Here is a 9,132-nt window from a genome sequence, read left to right as displayed (position 1 = left end):
TCTTCTGGTATTTTTGTCTTCTTTTGCTCATACTCAGAACAAGACAGACCATGAAGTGGAATCTATGGTGGGAACAGGGTTCCCCCTCTTAATTCCTTGACTCAGAATGGTTTCATCAGAGGAGCAAAAATAATGAGACACCAATGTCATCTAAGACCGAACAGCAAATCGAAACGTTTTGGAGGACTCTGCAGGAAAATGTAAATAAATTCTGAAAGGGAATCAGTAGAGGTTGGTAAGTGCTTTGATAACTGGAGAGTGATAATGTTATTCACATTTTTTAAAAGTGTTAATGATTGTGCAGACTGAATATCATCTATGAGTCAGATCTGACCATGGATTTGCAACCCCTGATCTAAAATGATAAAGAGTCTGATTATCCAAAGAAATACATCTAAGTACTAGATTTTGGCTTTTGTAGAAAAAAAAAATCCTTATGTTCAAAATTCTAATATTTAGCTAAATCTTTTTTTTTTAAGATTTTATTTATTTATTTGACAGAGAGAGAGACACAGTGAGAGAGGGAACACAAGCAGGGGGAGTGGGAGAGGGAGAAGCAGGCTTCCCGCTGAGCAGGGAGCCCGATGCGGGGCTTGATCCCAGGGGCCCGGGATCATGACCTGAGCCGAAGGCAGACGCCTAATGACTGAGCCACCCAGGCACCCCATTTTAGCTAAATCTTTTTGTTTTAAATGTTAAGTTTATGTTTACTTAATTTTGTTTAAAAATTAAGATAAAACTAAAAAAATAATTAAGATAAAACTTAGTTTTTTAGAAAACATATAAAGCGCTTTTTTTTTTGCCTCACCTATGCCCGTAAAGGAAGATCAACTGAAAGTAATTATGAATTTGCCAGGAAGCAAATATTAGGAATTTGCTTCTTTGCTTTAGTATTTATCTATATTTATAGAGACACATTCCAATTAAAAGAATTCTTAAATCTTCTATTAATTTGAACTACATGAAATTGCCATTTTGAAGGTCAAAAATAGTTGAATGTCAGCAATCTCCTATATAAATCAAAAACTTGTCTGTGGACCAACTTATTTTAAAAGGTCCAGACCTTTCAACAGGAGAGTAGGAACAATACCATTGAAGTGATAATATTCATATGAATTAGTTTGTTTTTATTAGCTGATTCAAGCTTCTTGCTTCATCTTGTTTATTTGATTGCCAACTCATGAGAGAGCCAGGTTTTAGTCGTAGCTTGCACCAAAGGAAACAAGCTGTACCTCTTTAAGAGTCTGCTTACAGGGTCAAGATCATTCAAAAGTTCTACTCTCTTGGGGATGCCTGGATGGCTCAGTCAGTTAAGCATCCAACTCTTGATTTCAGCTCAGGGTCCTGGGATCAAGGCTGCACCAAGGCGCATGATCAATGGAGAGTCTACTTGAGGATACTCTCTCTCCCTCTGCCCCTCCCCCCACTCATGCACTCCCTTTTTCTCTCTCTAAAATAAATAAATCCTTAAAAAATGAAAAAGTTCGGGCACCTGGGTGGCTCAGATGGTTAAGCGTCTGCCTTCGGCTCCGGTCATGATCCCAGGGTCCTGGGATTGAGTCCCGCATCGGGCTCCCTGCTCCTTTGGAGCCTGCTTCTCCCTCTGCCTCTCTCTCTCTCTCTCTCTCTGTCTCTCATGAATAAATAAAATCTTTAAAAAAAATAAAAATAAAAAATGAAAAAGTTCTACTCTCTTCAGAGATGCCTTCTTGGCTCTGACTGAAAATAGTAACACTGACAGGCAAAATACTTTGTGTTGCTCTGAGGTATGAAACATTACCTGTTAGGTGAAGCAACATTACACAACTGCTGTACCCAGTCTCTTCCACCAAATGACTCATCAGTTTCGTGGAGTCATTTGTCAACATCATTATCCTGATCACTACCAATTAGAGTTTGTAGAGCATCCACACAGAGATAACACCGTACTTGGTGCTTGACAGAGTACAAGGAAAATAAAGAGTACAACTTACAAACTATTGGAACTGTGCATTTGAATATGAAACATAACACAAACATACCTATAAGTCCAAGCCTACCTGGGTCACACATGGCAGAATAAACTCATTGAAACTCACCGTTGAGATTCACAGGGATTATTTGTGTTGCATCAGAGGATGGAGCAGATGATCTTTCCACATGAAAGATCCTGAGAAAGGTTCCCAGTCTCTCTGGGGATCACAGAATCAGACTAAAGGTTTGGGATGGCTTTTGCTGACCACCAGTCTGAAATCTGCAAGATCCTTTTACAATGCCCCTGGCCAGTGAGTGACCACCAAGTCTCTAAAGATTTGGGGAATTTGAAGATTCCAAAGAAGATTCAGTAGGTTAAGCCATGGGAATTTCAAAGAGTTCTATAAAAAAACAACAACAAGGAAAAACCTAGAACAAAAGCATGCTTGAAATTATCAGAAAAGAACTGTTATACAAATGTTTTTACTTACTAGCTTTAATTAGAGATTTGAGTTGGGCACTGGAGTTGAACCAAGACTATTTTTCGCCATTGTCACCATTCTGATTTCAAATTATTTCTTGCTGTTGTATATCTTCTTCCATTCTATCTTGTACTAGATAGAGGCAGAATTAAAAAACTGAACAACAGAGTCCACTAGTGCCTGTCTGAGAAGCTCACTCAAAGCTTACTAGGAGATTAAAACAGGGTAGCCCCAGTTGACAAGCAGATTGTGTTCTTAGGTGTCCAATAGGCTGTTTGGAAAATAAGATGAATTTCCCCAGGGACTGAGATATTGGTGGTTAGGCACTGAGACTGGTACAGGACAGCCCATTTACCAGGTGGTGCACCTGAAGTGGTATCACACAATGTCACCTAATAGAACCTAACCCCTGTAGTTTACAAGACCTCCCTGGGAAGCCAGGCACACATCTGTCCCAGTGCAGTTGATCAAGGCTTGCCCTTCGAGCTGCCTAGCGTGGGGCAGCAGGAAATATGGGCTCTTCCTCAGCACCCTGACAGGACAGTGCAGCCTGGGAAAGGGGAGATGTTGCGGGGGCATGGGCAGCCTCTGGGGCTGGAGTGATCTTGCCTGTCCCAGTACTTCTCCCATCACCCTTTTGTTCTCCAGGCCCATAGACCTGCACAGGGTTCCCTTTTCACTAAGGATTTGGAAGTGGCCACTTTGGAGAATGCCCCGCCCTGTGGAGGCTTCCTGAGTGTTTATGGCAAATGATGAGTCAGAATGAGATGAAGGTGACAGTTCCTCCCTCAGCCCTTGGTACATCCTAGTGCACAGGACTACAGGGAAGCTTGGCCGCAGTTTCCAGCAAATCCAGGCTTTGGCCATGAAGGGTCTCTGGTCCCAGGGCTGGGGGCACAGGCTCAGGGACAATGAGCAGGGCCAGGTCTATACCTCTGCTACTGGGAAACCACCCCCCACTTGGATGCCAAAGAGGAGGGGTAAAAGCAGGTGCTCTGTCCTCTCCTTTCCCTCTCAAGGCCCCACCGTCTTGGGCACTATGAGAAACAGGCCCATCATGTGTACCTCACCACAAGCTGACAGGGGGAAAGGAGGAAGCACCTCCAGGGGGCAGAGAGAGAAAAAATGGCAGTGTGTATGGCCATCAGTTTCAAGTGGGCCATCTGGTAGGAGAAGACACTCAAGCAGCTTTAGAAAAAATAAAGTCAACTTCCATATCATTCACTGACTTTTTAAAAATGTACTTCTATAAATTTATAATGAAAAGACCAATGACCAAATAGAAAACGGGCAAAGGACATAAACAGTCTATTTTAGAAGAAATACAAATAAGCAATATGAAATTACAACAAAATACACTAATAATCAAAGATCTGAATCTCGAAAGTGTTGTGCTAAGTGAAAGAACCCAGACACAAAAGAATATAGACTGTATGAGCCATTTATATGAAATTCGAATAAAGGCAAAGCTATAGTGGCAAAAAGCAGTGATTGCCAAGTGCAGGGCGTGGGGGAGGGGATGGGTGGCAAGGGGCAGGAAGGGAAATTTGTGGGGTGATGCAGTAGTTACACCACTGGATTCATTTGTTAAAACTCGTCCACTTAAAATTGACAAATTTTATTGTTTGTAAAGGATACCTAAAAGTCGACAATAAAATGATTTTAAAGCCTACTTGTATAAAAAGCAAACTCGTAATTTTAGACTTTTTAGCCTGAAAAAGTCTTTAGAGACCAGCTGGTGTAACTTCTTCCTTTTACGTCAAGTAAGAAGGAAATGAAAGTCCACAGAGAGATTATGTCACTTATTCAAAATGATACAGCCTGCTAATGGTAGAACCACATCCCAGCACCTGGTCTTTTCAGATTTCCTTGTATTCTGCCATCGTCCCCAGCACATTTAAACTGTAAATGTACCATTTACATTTACACTTACATTTACAAATGTCATCACACAACTCACAGGCACCATAAGATACTTTTCAGCTATATAGTACTTTTAATTCTTAACACACCCCATTGTGTTCAACCAGAGAGGCAAAACCAGTAAGAGGTACATATAGTAAGAGATTTATTGTGAAGAATTAGTTCATGCAATTGTGGGGCTGGCTAGGCAAGTCCAAAATCTGTGGGGCAGGCCATCAAGTGAAACATGCTACAACTCTCTGGCACAGCTAAGCCCACAAATGGGATTTCTTTTTATTCAAGATGGACTCAGCTCTGCTCTTAAGATCTTTCAACTGATTGCCTATCAGGCCCACCTAGGCTATCTAGGATCATTTCCCTTATTTAAAGTCAACTGATAGGGACTTCTATCAGCACAGCCAACACCTGGATTAGTGTTTAATTGAATAACTAGGGACTGTAGCTGACCCAGATTGGCACATAAAACAGACCATCGCCTCCATATAATAAAGAGGATACTACCACTTCTATTTTTCCACTAGGGGAATGGAAGCACAGAGTACTTAAATCATTTACCTAAGGGCACACAGCTATCTCACACTCTGTTTTTAAATTGTAAAATGGTTAACAATTCTTACCTCACATGATTGTTGTGAGGAATAACTAAATTAAATCCATTTCTACTGTATATGTAAAGTCTCTCGCACAGGGGTGCCTGGGAGGCTCAGTCAGTTAAGCATCTGCCTTCAGCTCAGGTCATGATCCTGGGGTCCTGGGATCGATCCCCACATCGGGCTCCTTGCTCAGCAGGGAGCCTGCTTTTCCCTCTGCCTGCCGCTCCCCCTGCTTGTGCTCTCTCTTTCTCTGTCAAATAAATAAATAAAATCTTTAAAAAATAAAAAAAAGTCTCTGGCATATTGGGTTCTCAATGTTGTAAAACAGCAATTAGATCACATTTTGCTTATAAATGAGATGGTTTACAAATTCTGAGGAAATGGACATTTTCATTTACTACTGGTGGGAATATACATTGGAATAACTCTCTTCAGCAAGTAGTTCCATTTTCAGAAGTTAGTTTTATAATATTTGCACACACTCATAAAGATACATGTGCAAGGGGCACCTGGGTGGCTCAGTCAGTTAAGTGTCTGCCTCTTGATTTCAGCTCAGGTCATGATCTCAGGGTTGTGAGATCAAGTCCCATGTCAGTTTGTGCTGGGCATGGAGCCTGCTTGAGATTCTCTCTTTCCCTCTCCCTCTGTCCCTCCTCCCATCTCTCTCTCTCCCCACCCCCAAAAGAAAAAAAGATACATGTGCAAAAATATTCATTGCAGTAGTGTTTGCTTTTTGTTTTGTTTTTGTTGGGGTTTTTTTGGCAGTAGTGTTTGTAAATGAAAAACAAAAAAAATCTAAATGTTCATCAATAAGAGAAAAGGAAAATACTAAAGTATTAAAGCCATCATGGTATGGGTGAATACTGGAATGCTCTATGTACTGTCATGGAAAGATATCTATGCTATAGTATTAAACCTAAAATAGAAGAGTTTATATTATTTGATACCATTTATGATCCTAGACATTTTACCAATTCCTTTGGTGGTGGGCAGGGGATGGATTTCGTGCCCATTCTGTTCAGATGAACATTTTGCCTCCTGAGAAAGAACCCTAAGCTACTGATGTTGTTTTGGTTAAAACTTCAAAGTTTGCACCACATGCCTCTGCCTGTTCTCTACCAATCCTTGTTTTCTCTGTGAACAACAGGAGGCCCTGAAAAGGTTAACAATGAGGTCACCACAGGGACTCTTTGTGCAGAGAGGCAGATAGGATCAATGGTGCAATGAGTCGACTTCTTGAAAATAGAGACCAGACAGCAGGTCACAATAGAATGAGCTAGAGCTGAACCAGGTGACAGATAATGGGTCCTAGAGTTTGAGCAGAAATACCTGAATCAACTAGGCACATTTGATCCATGATCTTTTGGGACTTCTCTTTTTCCTAATGAAATCTGGAGAAGAGGAGGCTGCTGTAGTTTCTCAGGCTCCCGCTATCAGGGGGATGGGATGGCTACATGGAAACCTCACTACTTGGGGACCCACAAGATGAGAAACTGCCAAGATTTTTAGGTCAATGGCAAAGAAAGAAAGCACAAGTTTATATATTATCCAAAGGTAATATTTGATTCATACCTACTGCTTCATTGGATGTAAGCTTCCCCAGTGCAGGGAGTGTATCAGTGTTTGTTCATCTTTGATTCCTCCGCACAGGACCTGACATAAAAGGAACTCAGTAAGGATTCATAAAATGAATGAATAGCAAAACATCATTTCCTGAGTCCAGCTGATGGGGGAGCAGAGGGCAAGCTGAGGACAAAGCATAAGCTGACACCCCCCAGCCCCCTCCCACAACTCCCGGGTGGGATCTGTGTGACATTCCTCAGGCACCCCTGGCTGCCCTAAAGCTAAGGGAGGGAAAAACAAATGGTTAACTTTATAGAGATTATAGTCCTGCAAGACAGGAGTCTCCCTCAGTTTACAAATGTCTTAGTGATTTACAAGAAAAAAGAATTCTTATCAATAACCTAACTTCCAGAAGGAAATGTAGATAAAATTAAACACGCTTATAATCTGCAGCCCATTGACAAATACTTGAGGCAGCCCAAGTATAATGTTCCTGCAGGAGGCTCCCAACTCTCTTTTTTTTTTTTTATTTGAGAGGGCTCAATAACGTCTACACTGAGCCCATGAAATTTACAAACTGGGAAAGTGTTTGCCACGGGGTAGGGCACTGTGCAGAGCAGTGGGTAGATTTAGAAGACACACACATGCCGTATTCACAGTGTAGATGCTAAATAGCTTTGGAATCACCACCTTGTGTGATCTTGTTCCCTGGATGAGAAACCTGGGATGAAGGGCAAGGAAACACTCAGGCAGGACAACCAGTCTCCAAGCCATACTAATTCAGTGTGCAGTGGGGCTACACGCCGGGCAGAACTGGGCATTCAGCAATGTGCCTGATTTATTCTCCTAGAGGAGGATAAGAAGAACATCATCTGGGCACAGGATTCTGTTAATAATAAAATGCATTTTAAAAGAAGTAGTTGTTGCTTCTTTGGATCAGAACTGTCTATTCTATACTGAACTCTTGCATGCTAGTTCATCTGACCATGTTAGCAGCGTCTTGAAGAAAAATCAGATTCCTTTTTTTTTTAAGACTTTATTTATATATTTGAGAGAGAGAGAGAGCACAAGCAGGGTGAGGGGCAGAGGGAGAAGCAGACTCCCTGCTGAACAGGGAGCCTGATGTGGGACTCGATTCCAGGACTTCAGGATCATGACCTAAGCTGAAGACAAAGGCTTAACCAACTGAGCCACCCAGGCGCCCCAGATTCCTTATTCACAGGGTGTGTTAGCTCTCAAAACTAAAACCTGGGTTCTTCAGTGGATGTTATGGGTTTGAGGATAAAGTTTAGATGTACTCAAGACCACAGTTACAGGTCTGCAAAACTAAGATAAGAAGGCAGCAACCGTTGGGTGGTGCGGTGGTGGATGGGCGAGGGTAGAGACGGAACACACGTGACAAAAGAGAAAACAAACGTAAACTACCAGAGTGGAGTCAGTGACAGCAAAATTACCAAAGTTTCTATTGAAAAAATTTCTCTGGTTTTGGTTTTGAGGGAATCATATAAGGAATTAGGAATGTTTGATTGCACAGTTTTATTTCCTTTTTATGATCTCAAATTTTTTTAAAAAGAATGGTTTTTTTCTATGTGTGTTTCTAGAATTAGTGAATGGATGAACCTCACTTTTTTAATACCTTAGCTTCTCAAAGCCATTGAGTCACTGAAGCATTGTCATCAGAGGTAGGCTTAAAATCTGACAATGAATTGATCACAGCTAAGGTAACAGAGCTTTTGTTTTCGAGAAATGATCAAGCAAGGAAACACCCAAGAGGCACAGGGCAAAATGTCTTCCTGGAAGCTGGTTGGGCAGGAAGATGTGGAGGCCCAGCCCAGTGAGGGCAGCAATGCCTTCTGCATGGCTCACCTGTCTTTCCCTCCTTTCAGCCTGATGCCAGGTAAAACTACACTGAAGTCCAAGTGGAGAGGCTGGCCCTAGGGAGCTTTGACACTTTATCTCACTATGGCCTCTGTGCTCACTTTCCACTTCTCCTGCTGCCCCCTGGCACCCAGAGTCCAGTTTGCCAAGTAACTGATGGGGGCTAGGGCTGAGGGAAGAGGGCTATGTCCCCCAAAGCCCAGCTTCCTTTTCTAAACCCTGCTGTCCTAAAATACATTTAAGCTCTTTCTTCACTCTAAAGAGGAACATGAATCACCCTTGATTTTGCATACCCCATGCTGTGACCACCTTCATCTATAAAATGGGGTGTACAATAGCACCCATCTCCTAGGGCAGTGGTTCTCAAAGTGGGTCCTCTAACCAGTGGAATCAGCATTGCTTGGGAATTTGTTAGAGAAGCAAATTCTCGAACCCCTTCCAGACTCACTGCATCAGAAACTCGGGGGATGGAGGTCAGCAATCAGTTTTCACAAGCCCCCAGGTAATTCAGATGCTCACTCAAGTTTGTGGGCGCCTGGGTGGCTCAGATGGTTAAGCGTCTGCCTTCAGCTCAGGTCATGGTCTCAGGGTCCTGGGATCGAGTTCCGCATCAGGCTCCCTGCTCAGCGGGGAGCCTGCTTCTCCCTCTCTCTCTCTCTCTCTCTCTCTCATGAATAAATAAATAAAATAAATCTTTAAAAAAAAAAGTTTGAGAATCACTGTCCCAGGGTTGTTGTAAA

This window comes from Callorhinus ursinus, unplaced genomic scaffold (assembly GCF_003265705.2).
Source record: "Callorhinus ursinus isolate GAN/ISIS: 27379988/994484 unplaced genomic scaffold, GSC_fseal_2.0 scaffold39, whole genome shotgun sequence".
NCBI lineage: Eukaryota > Metazoa > Chordata > Mammalia > Carnivora > Otariidae > Callorhinus > Callorhinus ursinus.
This window is presented reverse-complemented; position numbering follows the sequence as displayed.